We start from the raw sequence: 17,393 nt of genomic DNA on the forward strand, positions 1-17,393 counted from the left end.
GAATGATTTGCTCTGACATCCTGGGAAACATTGAAAGTGATCCCACCTTCTTACAAAATGTTATTACTTGCGATGAATCGTGGTTTTTTACTTACGATCCCAAAACTAAACGCCAATCGATGCATTGGAAAACTCCTGGTTCTCCACGACAAAAAAAAGCACGAATGTCAAAATCGAAATTCAAGGCAATGATGATTGTTTTTTTTTTGACATCAAAGGGATTGTGCACATTGATTGCGTACCAGAGGGACAAACAGTGAATCAGCATTACTACATTAGCGTCCTGGCTACCCTACGTGAGCGAGTACGGAGAAAACGGAACGATTTGTGGAGAAAAAAGTCATGGATCCTTCACCAAGACAATGCCCCAGCTCACAGTGCGTTGTCAGTGAAGACGTTTTTGGCAAAACACAACATTCCCATCTTAGATCATCCACCCTACTCACCTGATTTGGCCCCCTGTGACTTTTTTCTTTTCCCTAAAGTCAAGTCAGCTTTGAAAGGAACTAGATTTGAGACTGTTGAAGCAGTAAAAGAAAAAGCGACGGTAGTAATGTATGGACTTACCGAAAATGATCTGCAGCATTGCTATGAACAGTGGAAAATTCGTATGGAGCGGTGTAGAGACCGAGGAGGAGAGTACATTGAAGGAGATAACATGAAATTGTAAATAAATGTTTTTTCCAGCATCAGTACGGTTTTTTTCTAGCCGCACCTCGTATAGTCAGTCAATAGATGGAAAATCCTAGTACACCATCTGAAATGTGGAATTGGTGAAGACAGCCAGCAGACCGAAATTATTTCGAAATAAATTCACTCTTAACTTGGCTTCAGTTGCGTTAGGTAATACCTCGATAGCTAACACAACAGTATCAAAGTTATCTGCGTTCAGAGAATTTATTTCGAAGTGATTTCGGTCAGCTGTCTACCGTCATCAATTCGATGCACAGGACCATGAATGCTGTCGAAGTTTGGCACAGCAAACGATACTCAATAAGGCGAAGGTATCTGAAACTACAATTCCTGATCAATACGCTAAAGGAGAATGCAATAAAATCAATAGCTGAAATTAAAAAAAAAAAAATAATCCATTGGTCAGCCTCTTCAGTGAAAGAGGTAAAAGATACATACGTGTTGAAAAAGAGTTTAAAGATATTTTAAGAAAATATAATGACTCGGTGGATTTCAGACGTTTAAAATTTACGACATTCCTACGAAAAGCTCGTAAAATAAGACAGGAAGTAATGTTGTAGAATGGAAAAGGTAAAAAAAAAAATATTTTTTAAAACACGGATATGCACTATGTGCATAGACAGTCTTATGCCTAGATAAAATGTGGAGGGGCGTTCTTATTACAAAACGACAGGCAGAGCCTCCCCATTGTCGTGGCTTTCTTTGCAGGCCGGAGAACCCGCAGCTAAAATGTATGTGGTCAGAAAAACCGCGTTGACTCACGGGTCGCCAAGTCACACGGCAGCAAAATCCCATGACACCCTTCAAGAGGCGGCGAGGCATCTCGTACAGTAGTTATTTGAGAGTGAATTTATTCCTCCCTCCTCATGACACGTCATCAAACTGATCTTCCTGCTTGTGGAGTGTCTGCAGCGAGTATGAGGGAATCCCGAAACGTTACATCTTATTTTTGTTCTGCTCTCCGTTCCACACCTTCAAGGATCTACTTCTTTTCTGTGGTACTCGGACACTTGTACTTCTTCGATGTCATTTTCGCGACGGATTTATGTACTGTGCTTATGCTTTATTGAGAAAACACGGGAATTTTTCGAAGTGTATAGGGGTGAAACGATTATCTTAATATCTGATAAAACAATTCCAGATATCGAGTATTACGTTCCAGTTGACACTTCACTGCAAAATGTTTACGGGGCTGTCTGTTATGACGGTCGCTTCCGTTTTTGGAATGTACCGAACACATGAGGTTTCTTCGATAAATAGAAGTTCTTACATGGGTCTTGACAACACGATCGAATTACAAAGGTTCAAATAGTGAGACTCGACTGCGTGTAACTGCATAGGCAGATTTTCGGTCCCTGCAAATAATTGTAACGCAACTAAGGACATTATAGCGACACGAACGTCAGCCGCGTAAATAAGTCGTACACTAAGTGGACATCCAGCAGACGCAGGTAAACACTTCCTGTTATACCATGCCACTGCTGCCTAGGTGTAAACACGGAGGACAGCAGGAAGTGACCTACGACCACTAGCTGGACTCCAGAGCAGGAAACAGCTGGGGTCCTCGGTGGTCTAGTGGTAAGGTGTCTGGAACGTTCCAGCGCCTCGGCTAGGGCTATTCGCCCCAGCCGGGCCGGGTTTCTATCCCCGGCCGGCGCTGGAATTTTCAGATTTCCGAACACTAGCCTCCACCTCTGCCCTGGCATGTGGCGCATGCCGGGTACCCCCGTGGGGTCCGTGCTTCGGATCCCACGTGTAGCTCACTCCCACACTACAAACTAAACCTGATTATGCTGCTGCAAACATTTTAAATTTTAATTCACACACTTTCTTCACCAGACTCGCACTTTCCTTTCAACAATACCTGAGATGATTTTACCCACAACGCTGATTATAGAGATACCTCTGTAGTTGTTACAATCTTTTCTGTTTCCATGTTTAAAGATTGGTGTGATTACTGCTTTTGTCCAGTCTGATGGAACCTGTCCCGACTCCCAGGCCATTTCAATTATCCTGTGTAGCCATTTAAGACCTGACATTCCACTGTATTTGATGAGTTCCGACTTAATTTCATCCACCCCAGCCGCTTTATTGCACTGCAATCTATTGACCATTTTTTCCACTTCATCAAATGTGATCCTATTTCCATCATCATTCCTATCCCATTCTACCTCGAAATCTGAAACATTACTGATCGCTTTTTCACCTACATTGAGCAACTCTTCAAAATATTCCCTCCATTTGGCCAAGACATCCACAGGATTCACCAGCAGTTTTCCTGACCTGTCCAAAATACTTGTCATTTCCTTCTTACCTCCATTTCGAAGACTGCTAATTACACTCCAGAATGGTTTTCCAGCAGCTTGACCCATAGTCTCCAACCTGTTTCCAAAGTCTTCCCACGATTTCTTCTTGGATGCTGCAATTATCTGTTTGGCTTTGTTTCTTTCTTCAACATAACTTTCTCTGTCTACCTGGATCTGGTATGTAGCCATTTTTGATACGCCTTCTTTTTCCTTTTACAGGCTGCCTTGACTGTATCATTCCACCAAGCTGTTTGCTTCATCCTACTTTTACACACTACTGTTCCAAGACATTCTTTAGCCACTTCTAGTACTGTGTCCCTGTACCTTGTCCATTCCTTTTCCAATGACTGTAATTGACTACATTCTACTAACTGGTACCTTTCTGAGATCTCTGTTGTGTACTTGTGCCTGATTTCCTTATCCTGAAGTTTCTCCACTCTTATCCTCCTACATATGGACCTGACCTCCTGCACTTTCGGCCTCACAATCCCACTATCACTGCAGATTAAATAATGATCAGTGTCATCAAAGAATCCCCTGAATACACGTTTGTCCCTCACAGCCTTCCTGAATTCCTGATCTGTTATTATATAGTCAATGACAGGTGTGGTTCCCCTGCCTTCCCAAGTATACCGGTGAATGTTCTTATGTTTAAAAAAGGAGTTTGTGATTACTAAGCCCATACTGGCACAGAAATCCAAGAGTTGTTTCCCGTTCCTGTTGGCCTCCATATCCTCTACAAATTTACCCATAACCTTTTCATACCCTTCTGTTCGATTTCCAATCCTGGCATTAAAATCACCCAAGAGCAGAACACTGTCCTTGTCCTTTACTCTAAAAACTACATCACTGAGTGCCTCACAAAAACTATTCATCTTATCTTGATCTGCCCCTTCACAACGCGAATATACTGACACAATCCTAATTTTCTTGCTAGACACTGTCAAATCTATCCACATCAGTCGTTCGTTTACATACCTTATTGCAACTACGCTGGGTTCCATTTCTTTCCTGATGTAAAGCCCTACACCCCATTGTGCTATTCCTGCTTTGACTCCTGACAGGTAGACCTTGTATTCTCCCACTTCCTCTTCTTTCTCACCCCTTACTCGAATGTCACTAACAGCTAAAACGTCCAGCCCCATCTTACTTGCAGCCTCTGCCAGCTCTACCTTCTTCCCAGAGTAGCCCCCATTGATATTAATAGCTCCCCATCTCATTACCATTTGTTTGCCGAGTCGTATCTTAGGAGTCCCTGGTTTGTCAGTTAGAGATGGGACTCCGTCACCTCCAAAGGTCCGAGGCATTTTGCTCTGATTGTTGCCAGCATCATATTTAAAGTACCAGGGAAGCAGGTAGCTAGCCTTACTTGCCCCGAGTCCCATTGGGTTTTACCCCTAACGGCTGAGGGACTAACCGGTGGATTTGGTAGTCTTTGCCGTATGAGCACAAAGGTGACCACGACTCAGAATATGTCCGAGATGCCCAGCCTTATTCCAAAGTAACTGGTATCCCGACTGTCGGGACCACTTACTTGGCCACTCATACGTTGCCCGTCGTTCATGAACTAGGACATGACTACAGGAACCCACACCATGAACCACAAATAAACCTTTTTTAAAAAAAACGAGTAATTTTATTCGTAAGATTTCCATACCTTTGAAATACTGCGTTATTACAGAAAAATGGGAAAAGTGATCTATGCCACTTTAGTAACACTGCTGACAGAAATGAGCAACAAATGGATAGCCGAGATAATATTGTGACTGTTATACACGCAGTGTGCGAGACTTGACGCAGTTTCTCGCTGTTGTCGAATGTCAGTTGTAATACAGAATGGCACCATCTGGACGTCTGAAAGTATTTTACGATATGCGGTACGAGTGAAGCACACTAGTCGATTTGGTCGACTTGCGACAACATACAAAGAAAAAAATTAAAATTTAACAAATCATTCATAGTTCGGGATAAAAATAGAAAGTGCCTGATCTGCTGCCTGTGTCTACGTAGTATGCCGTTATCTGCTTGTAGCCCTCGAAAACAGAGGAATTAAAACGAAAAAGAGAGTTCTCCAGCCGCAGTTTTCACCCTTTATCGCTGGACTATACGTAATGCCCACATAGTGCTGTGATAACCGATTACAATATAATTTTTGAGCAGTGCTTCTAAAAACCTAAATCAGTAGGAGAATACTGGCAGTTTTCTGTAGTATAGAAGCACTCGCCAGCAGCGAACAGCGGACAATGTTTTATTTGACTATTTAATTTAACGAAATTAGAATTATATTAGTACCGTCAGCTGCTCACGGGCGTTGATAAATATCAACGTGGACGGGTGAAAATGTGTGCCCCGACCGGGACTCGAATCAGGGATCTCCTGCTAAAATGACAGACGCTCTATCCATATGAGCCACCAAGGACACAGTGCATACTTCGTCTGCAGGGACTGTCTCGCACACGCCTCCCGCGAGACTTACATTCTCACCTTGTATGTCCACATACTACATTCGTAGTGTCCCACTCCAACATACTCATTACTCGTGGAACACATGTCGGAAAGAACAGACACCAATCCATATAAGAATATAGTTCTGGCAATACCGGCCATGACCTTCTTCTTCTGTGCAGATGCACACATACTCCCCGAACTCTTACGGGACTTGGTAAGAATGTCTTCCAGGAGTAATGAGTGTGTTGGGGTGGGACACTACGAATGTAGTGTGTGGACATACGTGGTGCGAATGTGAGTCTCGCGGGAGCCGTGCGCGAGATAGTCCCTGCAGTCGCACTATCGTCTGTGCCCTCGGTGGCTCAGATGGACGGAGCGTCTGCCATGTAAGCAGGAGATCCCGGGCTCGAGTCCCAGACGGGGCACACATTTTCACCTTACCCCGTTGATATATATCGACGCCCGTGAGCAGCTGACGGTATTAATATAATTCTAATTTCGTTCTGGACGCCTGCAGGTCATCATAAAAGTATTTAATTTAACATTTTGATTCCATTTATCAAGAAACTGAGAAAGACAAATTTTTTTTATCTTTGTTTGATTTCTACGTTTACTAGAGGAAATAATGTAAATAAAAGACTGAAAATCGGTTATTACAAGAACTGGTATTGTGACGGGCTTTAACAAGTAGGTTAAAGTGGTGCTGGAGAAACTGATAAGAGCCGAAAACCAGTTTTTTCAGCGATCACCGCCATTCCCACTGGAGTTCTGAGTTGTAAGAGCGACGCGCAAGGACATCTAGAACAGTTTCTCAGAACGGTTACTGCAGCTCTAATGTTCTCAAAATTATCGGGCCAGCCATTGGCGCCCGCGAGGAGGAGGGGCGGGGGGGAGGGGGAGGGGTGGAGGTGGGGAGGGGAGGAGAAGCAAAGGGGCACTTTCATCCATCGCCCCCAACTCTCCCTGGAATCTGGAGTAAAGAGTTTTTATTCGTCACAGTATACTCATACTCTTCCAGATAAGAATTCTCCACAATACTGCTAAACCTTAGCTTTGACTAGTTGTAGCGCTTATGGAGTTAGGGTCTTGCAGCTTGACGCCTCTCGTAACTGACCAGCTGATTTGTACACAAAGTGCCAGTATCAGAATCATGCACTCCAACCCCGACGCGCCTCCCCCCTCCGCTCCTCCCGGCCCCTCCCACGGGAAATATTTCTGCAGACTCCCGTCTGCCTTTGTGCGTATATTTTGATAACATCCTGGTTTTAATAGCATGGAAGGAACAGCATTGTGCAGTAAAGAGTAGACCTAGCACAGAACAAACCATTCACATTGAAATGCATCACTTTGTAGATGGTGAGGTACTTTGAAGCTAGCCAGATAGAAACAGAACCTCCTGGCACTGTATCTGACCCAAATTCTAATCCTACACTAATCTCTTGTACCTGCCTACCACGCCCTCAAAAAGCCAAAGATTTACTATTATCAGAAGTTCCGAAAAATGAGGAAGAAACTGACCCACACTTTTTTTCCGTTGTTTATTATTTCGATTCCCCCAGTGAAGATGGCGGCCACTGAGTGACGCGCGTTTCTTTGGCTCGCGAGTTTTTCCGCTCATTGACGGTGTTACAGAGAAGTGCGGCAGTCCACAACGTGTACATCCGACTAAACAAGTGTTACTTGCCGTGGTGTGTTGTTCTCCGTTGATTACCACAAGTGATAAGTGAGTGAAAAATGGGAAGAGCACGAGTAAGCGGCAGCAGGCGAGGCTACAGGGGCGCAGGCAGCGCGGGCGCCCCGTCTCCGGCGGCAGCTGAGGCCTCGCTGCCCGACATCGGGGAGCTCGTCCGGTCCGAGGTGAGTGCGGCGCTGCACAGTAAAGACATGCTAGACATAATCGTGCAATCCATCACAGACTCTGTGACGGCCGTGGTCATGGACAAACTGCAAGAGTCTGTCGGGTGCAACAGCACTGAAATCCAGTCTCTTAGAAAGTCCCTGGCTGCACAAGAGAAAAAAGCCGCCGACCTAGAAGCTAAACTGTCTGCTGCCACCGATGAAATCGAGCAGTATCAGCGAAGCAACAGCTTGCGCTTGTTCGGGGTAGCTGAAAACGATCTTGAAATCACCGACGACCTGGCCATTAGCCTCGTACGTGAAAAACTTGGCGTGCAGCTCGACGTGGCCGATATTGACAGAAGCCACCGTGTTGGGCGCAGGATACCAGGTGCCATGAAACCCAGGCCCATAATAATTAAATTTGTGTCATACCGGAAAAGAGCTGAAGTGTTTGCTCAGAAAAGAAAACTCGCCAAGAGTGGGGTTACCCTGAGGGAAGATCTGACTCGCGAAAGACTAAAAGTTTTGAACACTGCGATCACACAGTTCGGCCTTCAAAATGTATGGACGCAGGATGGCAGGATCGTAGTCGAGACGGAAGGAGGGAGGAAAACGGTGACGAACATGTCCGAACTGAAAGACTGAGCGAAATCTCACGAGACACAAAGACTCATATTGTACTCTGTCTAATATAAGTTAATTTTTATTCTTTCTTTTCATTTTTTACGTAAATATTGCTTCGTTATTTCTATAAGTACCATAAGTATATTTAAAATCAGTCAATTGTTTCACATAAATATTGCTTCTTTATTTGTCTATCATAAGTGCTCATGTATATTCATATTGTCAGTCAAACGGGAATTGACATTCTCCATTAACAGGAATCTCTTTAAAACCGCCTTTCTATATCTGTTATTTTCATCCCCGTCACTACCACTACTACTACTATTATCTTTTTCGTAACCACTACTGCCACTTTCCATCTTTCTTTTCGCTCCCTTCTCCGATACCTCCAGCTTGTCTTTCACCTTTAGCCCACAGACGCTTGAGTCAGTCACGACCTCGGACACACCTGTAAATATGTCTTCCCCCGCGAAATCCAGCTCTTGTCCCTCTTCCGGCCAGCAGGTAGACGGAGCGCGCTCGGTCCTACAGGCGGCCACAATGGGACGGACCGGTTCCGGCGGCGGGCTCTTTGTGGCCCACGCGAACGCTCAGTCGCTAACGGCTCACTTCGACGAGTTCTGTGACCTGTTCTGCTAATCGCTGTTCCATATTATCCTCGTCTCTGAAACTTGGTTGAAACCAAACATTTCTTCCGACGCTATGCGAATCACTGGTTACTCTCTCCTAAGGGCAGATCGTGAAACACGACGCGGGGGTGGTGTGGATGCCTATGTTCGCTCTGATCTGAGACCTACTATACTATGCACATCGGATGCAAAGGGCGAAGGAGAAGCAGAGTTCTTGTCTTTCGAAATAAATACATCAAACCAGAAACTGCTAATTGGAGTAATCTATAAACCTCCAAACGTCGGTGCTATGTCCTCCTTTCAGTCTGCCCTGTCCTCGCTCGTGACACTGTATGAACACATAATCATTATGGGCGACACGAACATCGACTTACAGTTAAAATCTCCCTCTGCAGAAAAACTAAGGAGACTGTTCCACTCCAGTGATATGAGTTTAACACCGCTGGACCCAACTCATCACACGCCACACAGCCATACATTCGTAGATATAATAGCAACAAAGCGACCAGATAAAATAATTCGCGCCAATCAGACATCCGCTCCGGGACTCTCTGTTCATGACGTGATATTCTTAAATTACTCAGTGCATACCACCAAAGAAAAATCTCACCTGGTAACCTACAGAAACCTAAAAAATGTTAACCATGACGCTCTTCAAAAGGATTGCTCAGACATCCCTTGGCATGATATAAGCAATGAACCGACTTTAGACGGAAAAATTCGGGAATTATGTCGCAAAATTATTGCACTGTATGATAAACATACTCCTCAACGCACTGTCAAGGTAAAGAGAGCTCCCGCTCCGTGGCTCACCACTGCATTACGCCAGTTAATGAATAAACGTGATGCTGCATATAGGGCCTTCAAGCGTAACCCAACTCCCGAGGCGTACGGAGCTTATAGGAAACTCCGAAATAGAACCAAGCAAAGCGTGAGGAATGCCAAAATCAGACATGCCCGCTCTGTCGTATGCGGCATATCAAAACCTGCTGCACTGTGGAAAAAGCTGCGCAGTTTCGGTATAGGGAAGCGAAGATCTGACGCTGTTTATCAAGCGTCTGCAGAAGAATTAAACGATTTCTTCTCAACAACTGTAAACTGCCACGCAGCGACAAATTACCAGCCCCAAGATATCAATCTCTCGAGAGACAAGTTTTTCCTAAAACATGTCACTACCGGCACAGTACACAAGGCAATTATGAGAATCTCTTCCAAGGCAGTAGGAAATGATGGAGTGAGCATTGGCATGATTAAGAACGTCGTAGACACTCTTACTCCAGTTATCACAGACATCTTCAACCTGTCTCTTGTCAGTAGTACATATCCTACTGAGTGGAACCTATACCCAAGACTGACAACCCTAAGTCGCCAGGTGACTACAGGCCGATCAGCATACTACCTGCAATATCTAAAGCCCTAGAATACATCGTCCATGAACAGCTGATGGATTACCTCAAAACTCATAACATCCATGACAAATATCAGTCAGGCTTTCGAAAGCACCATAGTACAGCAACTGCATTAATCAAAGTAACTGATGACATTAAACATGCTATGGACAGACGTGAAGCTACCATCCTAACACTGCTTGACTTTAGGAAGGCTTTTGATACAGTTGACTTCGATATATTACTAATTAAAATGAAGCAGCTGAATTTCTCAAACAGCGCAATACACTGGTTCGACAGCTACCTCAAAAACAGAAGTCAACAAGTCATTTGTGGGTCGGGAAAGTCATCATGGAAAAACGTGCGCTCTGGAGTTCCCCAAGGCTCCGTCCTTGGTCCATTACTCTTCTCACTGTACATTAATGATATTTTTTTAGTGATTCACTCCTGCAACTACCATCTATATGCCGACGACATCCAACTGTACATAAGTGCAAGCCCCAAGAACATTGCTGACGCAGTAGCGAGTATGAACGCAGATCTTTGCTCTGTTTCTCGATGGGCACTGAACCTGGGTCTGAAACTAAACCCCAAGAAATCCCAGGTCATACTTATATCTCATCCAAAGTTAATCAGTCGGTACTTTCGCTAAACAGTCCCTCAAATACTCCTCAATGGTACCCAACTACCATACCAAAAAACAGTAAAAGACCTTGGAATAATCTTGGATGAACACCTAAACTGGGAAGAACAAACAGTCACAGCTTGCCGGAAATCGCTCTCCTCCCTACATGCAATTCAAAAATTTTGAAAAATATTTCCAACCCATGTTAAACAAAAATTAGTCCAAACACTAGTCTTGCCTAATCTTTACTACCGAGATGTAGTTCAACACGGCACAAATAGTGAAAATTTGAGATGCCTCGAGCTAGTGATGAATGCTTGCGTTAGATACGTATGCAATATACGGTTGTATGATCATATCAGTCCTTCATACTCCCAGCTAGGTTGGATACGCCCACATAAGACACGCGATTTCCACACGATGTGCTTACTTCATCGATTTCTTAGCCACTGGTGCCCCCAATACTTGTCTTCTCACATTAAACACCTATCATCATTCCACAACCGCAATACCAGATAGGATACGTCTAGCATCTTGGCTGTACCTTTACATAACACAAAATCTTTCTCCGTGTTATTCTCCATCTCAGCCATACGACTATGGAACGCGCTCCGCTGTGATCTGCGTCTTATCCAAAACCACTCAGCATTCAAGAGGGAACTCAAGACTTACATATTAGGGACGGTATAGCCACCATTGTTGTGCCCCTCTCATCTCTTTCTTTCTCCTCTCCATCATAGCTTCAAATTTTACCATTCTATTTCTCTTCCTCTAACCTATCTACCTCTTCTATATCTCTTTCATCCCATTCTATCATGTTATGTCTCTGCTTGATGAGAGTAACTCACAAGCTGCAAAAATATAACGAGAAAATTCCCAACTAGCAATAGGACTGACATTCATAAAAGAAAAATATGTTTACTTTCATATACATAGTCATTACTACTATTATTATTATTATTATTATTCTTGATTGTTATAATTATTTTTTGATTGTTATAAATATCGTACTATGTTTATAATCTATATTTTTTTCTTTAACATTAATACTGTATAACATGTTATATGTCCTTAATGTTCTGTAGAAACTGAAATTTGTTGAATCTGAGTATGCCTGGTTAGGTGTAAGAGAGGGCCTGAAGGCCCTAATCTTGCCAGGTAAAATAAATGCATAAATAAATAAAAATTAAAAACAAGTGATTTGCTCTAAGCAAGCAAGTATGCAAACTTTCTACTATCTAAAATTTTATTTCTTTTGAGTCACCCTTCACATGTTGTAATGCACACATAACAAAATTAATTTTAAAGTTCTGCTAATTGTACTTTACTTTCATATTCCTTGCTATGATCCTCCTTTCTGCCAGACCTCTTCAATCTGTAATACCAACCAACTGCTGTAGCATTAAGTGTTAAATGTATCTCCTTATCTTGACCTCTTTTCTGTTTAATTTCATCATAAACATGCAGATCTCCAATACTGTGGTAAACATTCACACTGGCATTACTCACAACTGCCTCATTCTTCTTCGTCAACACTTTATAGTAATACAACAGTCTGCATGTGAAGCATGTTATTGTCCATACTCATTGCTTCATGTAACAGTGTATCATACAACTTTTAATACCCAATGAAGCATATTAACAGTCTATATGTTTAACAACATGTCATAAAACCACACATCAAAATATTATATGCAATTTGCAGCTAACACAAGCCGATTACAATGCATGTTGTCTCATGATGATTTAGTTAGTGTAAGGTTGAGACATACTAGGAATTAGGCCCAATCCAACAGATTCATGTGTAGTATGTTGCAAATAAATGATTTTAAAGAACAATTTAACACCCTAGTACTGGGTGATTATAATTAAAATGCAGCTGCTCACATAGGTCCAGTGTGTGCTGTACTTATCATGTGGCAGCAAAACTTGGTAGATATTATAATGCGTAAATACAGAAGTGATTTACTCTGGAAAAAAAAAAAAGTTCCAATTTTGCCCGCTGAGTGCAAATCTGGCACTGTGAATGCAAGAAAGATGTATAGACATGTTTGCACATGAAGTAGATGAGGAACAGGAGACGAGTAGAAAAGTTCGAACAAGACAGAAGGGGATGATTATCAGTTTATTACTAAGCACTTCTTACACGATTTGTTCAATATGAGCTCCGGAGATGTCTACAAAATGCTGTATGGCATTAGATTTGCACCTGGTGGCAAAAATTGAAATTAATTTTTTCCCAATGTAAATTGGTTCTGCATTATCCCATTAGTGTATCTACCAAGTTTCACCACCATATGGTAATTACAGCCCACACTGGATCTCCCTGAGCAGCCGCACTTCAGTTGTAACCACTCAGCATTTTACTCGAGTTCAGAATCAGACATCCCCAACTACAATAATAAATAAGTCACAATGCATAGTAAAGAATAATAATACAGTACTTAACTACAGTATTTTAATTATGTGATGATTTGTAAGTAATTCTTTAAAAATCATGATAAAACACAGTTTTATGTTTGTATTCTTTATTGAAACAACACAATTTCAATTTTACAACAGACTGTTTGCAGGTTTCTACTGACAAAGTTAACAGAAACACTATAAATAAGGGAAATGGCCTTGTCATTGGATGTGACCGGAGTGTCACATTATAAATGTGGAATGTGTTGTAGAAGGGCACAAACTGAGTCATTTAGCAAACAGTATATAAGTATTAGATGATAATATTTTTCATTTATACTTTATTGGAGGGCTTTGTAGTTTAATGATTAAGTGCATGCACGGAAATCTTTTTGTGACTATACAAGGTAATATATTCATGAAATCTCAATCAAAAAACAAAGATTAATTTCTCATAGTTGAGATCTACAGTTATAAAAGAGTTTGTAAATGACAATATGTTCACCTTTTGACTGTAAAACTGTTGATTTGTAAATCCAAATATTGCAATTTTGATCATGTGGCCATTATCATGTGGGAATAACTGCACGTTAGCACATGTCAAAATCCAACAAGCATCTGACATGACAAAGAGAGCTGGTTTCATCACATTGAGTTCCTGATTACAACTTTTTGTATGTACTGCACTGTTCCATAACATTTTGTGTGGTAAATGATTCCATATTTCTTTTTGTTTCATATAAAATAGAAGCTGGATTCACCGCATGCTTTTCTGTCGGCTCACATATATTTGTTTCTGCGTACAAATCTACATGTGAACTACCTGATTTAAATTAGTTTTAATATGTTGCGCATTTTCTACTTTATGTTCACACCGCTCTTCTGGACTTTCTCACATTTAATGGAGAACTTCATGCTAGCAAGCTTTTGAAAAAATTGGTATTTAACTTTTTTACATCTTGTCATTGAATGACTATGCAATTCTGCTTTGAATACTATTGCTTTTTGCTACAGACTATGTTTTGTAGTCTCATTGACTAGAGAATTCTTCCTCACAAATACTAAAAAATTCAACAGCAGCTACAAATATTTTTTCACACATTATTGACAAGTACTAAAAACAATACATTTTAGCAAAAATTGATTCACTAGAACTCCAATGAGTTCTCCATTAAATGCAAGTATGAAAATGAACACAAACAAAAATAAGGTAGAATATGAGCAATATACTTACAATTTAGCAGTTCATACATGGATTTGTAAGCAGAAACAAATATATATGAGCCTGCAGAAAATCATGTGATTAAAGTAGCTTCTATTTTATATGAAACAAAACACAATATGAACAATATTATGAAAAAAATGGACTGCTATTTACCACATGGAGCAATCAGCGAGCTGCAGACAGGTATAATGAAAACAGTACTAAACATTTAAGCTTTTGGCTGAAAGACCACGTTCAGAGATAGAAAGCACTTATATATTCACACACTCATGGCCACTGCCACCTAATGTGGAATCATTTATCCCCTGCAATATTACTGGTATTAGCAAAAATCAGACAGAGTAGGAGTAACATATTTACAATACGATTCATGGGAACAGGATACGAGTAGCGGTGTATGGAATAAACTGTCCCCAGTAATATTTGCACATACATATATGTTGACAATTATAATACACACGCACACAGTACAAGGTCTAAGAACTCCCTCCCTGGCAGTAAGGAGTGCTGCATATGATTCTTGAGGGAAGACCATGTGGGCATCGATGTTGCTGGTATTCGTACGAGCTGGTAGCCGCACAACCAGGTCCTCCACCCCTACCGGGGTGCAATTCAGAGGCTAAGCAACGGGAGCCGTTGAGCCAGAGAGGTTGGATGATAGCCAGAGAGGTTGGATGATACGGCGGCCAGCCTGAGAGCAGGTGGGTTGAACGGCGGATGGTAGGGTGTGTGTGTGGGTGTGGGTGTGGCAAGCCTGGATGCTGATCGAGCTGTCCGGTGAGATGAAGGCATGAATTGTCATCAGATCACACTCACAAGGGAGGGTGAGGCTATGCAGAACACTGATGTTTAACTGGTCATTGGGTGGAGGGGCTGTGGTGTCTGTGAGTAGAATGAGAACTCAAACATTGAGATTGATGACTGAAATGTCGTCCACGCGGTGTGGGGGTACATTGCAGAGCAGGGTGACTATGGGAGAGGGTGTCTCCACAGTCGATGAGGTACAGGTAAAAACCTGCACACGAGGTGGAGGATGACATGTCTGAGAAACCCGCAAAAGGTGACAGGGAGGTGTCAGGTGAATAAAACAGTGTGGTGGCCCGAGGAGATACATTGTCAGACTCCACAGCAGGAGGGAGACTGGCTGGAGAGTCATTAGGAGGATCAGACTGAGCCAGCAGAGGGACATCGTGTTCCACGAATGCTGGTTTGAGTTGGTGTAACAAAACAGTTTGAGGACTGTCTTTGATGTTGATGTCGAAAGTTGTATCGCCCTGCTGGAGGACTTTAAAGGGGTCGAGATAAGGTGGTTGCAGAGGTTGTCAGACCGAATTGTCTCTCAGCACTACATGGGAGCAAGTGTTGAGAGTGGTTGGCAAGTAAGCGTCTGGCGGGAGTGGCTGATGGGTGGGTGCAGACGTGTATGTTTGAGGTGTGTGTGCACGCAACTTATGACATCGTTAGAGGGGGGTGGGGGGAGTCTTCAGGTACTTGAGGGTGATGGATTCCCCCGGTAGGACGGGGTTCTCCACAAAAACGAATTCTGAGATAGTTCCCTATTAGTCGGGCTTGAAAGCTGAACAGAGGCGGAGGAGTACGCATGGAAGTGCTTCAGACCAGAGGCAGTTCTGTCACCTGAATGCTGTTTTTAGAGTGTGGTGCCACCAATTCCACTAGCCCGTTGCTTTGTGGGTGGTAGGCTGTGGTGTGAATTTTCTTTATGGCGCAGATGTTACATAAAATGGTAAACATGTAAGACTCAAACTGCCGACCTACGTCAGTGGTGATGGTGGTTGGACGACCGAACCTAGCAATCCGTGAGGAGATAAAACCCTCGGCCACAGTCTCGGCAGTGATGTTAGGTAAGGGGACTGCCTCTACTCAGCAGGATGTGTGGTCAATTGTGGATAGAATGTATATGTGCGGATGGATATGTGTGTGTGTGCGAGTGTATACCTTTCCTATTTTGCCCCTAAGGTAAGTCTTTCTGCTCCCAGGATTGGAATGACTCCTTACCCTCTCCCTTAAAACCCACATCCTTTCATCTTTCCCTCTCCTTCCCTCTTTCCTGATGAAGCAACCGTGGGTTGTAAAAGCTTGAATTTTGTGCGTGTGTTTGTTTTTATTTGTGTGTCTATCAACATACCAACGCTTTCGTTTGGTAAGTCACATCAACTTTGTTTTTAGATATATTATCTTGTATTCTCCTAAAGTCACTCAATGATGACACCTTCCTGTGCATGACAGCATCATCGACAAACGGCTGCAGATTGCTGCTCACCGTAACTGCCACATTATTTTAACATACAGAAAAAAAATAGCAGACCTTTCACATCTCCCTGGGGCCCTCCTTACAATATCCTTGTCACTGACTGACACCAGCCCTCAAGGACAGCACACAGGGTCCTGCTACTTGAGAAGTCTTTGAGCAACTTTCATATCTGGAGACCTATTCTTTATGCTCATGCCTTCAGTAACAGTCTGCAGTGGGGCACCATATCCAATGCTTTTTGTAAATCTGAGAATATGAAGTCTCCCTGTTGCCCTTTTTCCATAGTTTGCAGTATCTCATGTGAGAGAAAGGCAAGCTGAGCTTCACATGAGTAATACTTGCTAAAACCATGCTGATTTGTGGACATACGTTTCAAAGTATCTAGGAAATTTATTGCATTTGAATTCAGAATGTGTTCTACAATTTAGCAGGGAACCCAATGTTAATGATACTGGTCAGTAATTTTTTGGGTCCTTCTTTTGGTCTGAAGAAATGTTTTCATGAGTCCTTTTCCCACAATGGTACTTACTTTTCTGGCATGCCTTGTGTATTTTAATGTCTTTTGGCATACCAGTGTGGGTATAAAAGTTGACAGAGAACATCCCACATCCTCTTCTTTACTGCAGTCACATAATTGGGATACACAAAGCCAATATGAATCACCTGTTTTCTATCAGCAGCCGTGTTTGACCATGAGGTGTGTTAAGAATGTTGTTGAATCTTCTGGATCATACACAGGGTTATTCAGCTGCCCCTGCCATAAAGTTTTATGGAACCTGCAACATCTTCAAGAACCATACCCATGATTTTAATCTTCTCTCCTCATTACATGCACACTGTTAGGCCTAAAAAAAGCAATGAACAGGACCTTTTTGTATGAAAATTAACTACATTAAATTTTGTAGTGGAATAAGATTTTGTTGGAGACTACAGTTTTTGCG

The sequence above is a fragment of the Schistocerca nitens genome, unplaced genomic scaffold (genome assembly GCF_023898315.1).
Source record: "Schistocerca nitens isolate TAMUIC-IGC-003100 unplaced genomic scaffold, iqSchNite1.1 HiC_scaffold_468, whole genome shotgun sequence".
Taxonomy (NCBI): domain Eukaryota; kingdom Metazoa; phylum Arthropoda; class Insecta; order Orthoptera; family Acrididae; genus Schistocerca; species Schistocerca nitens.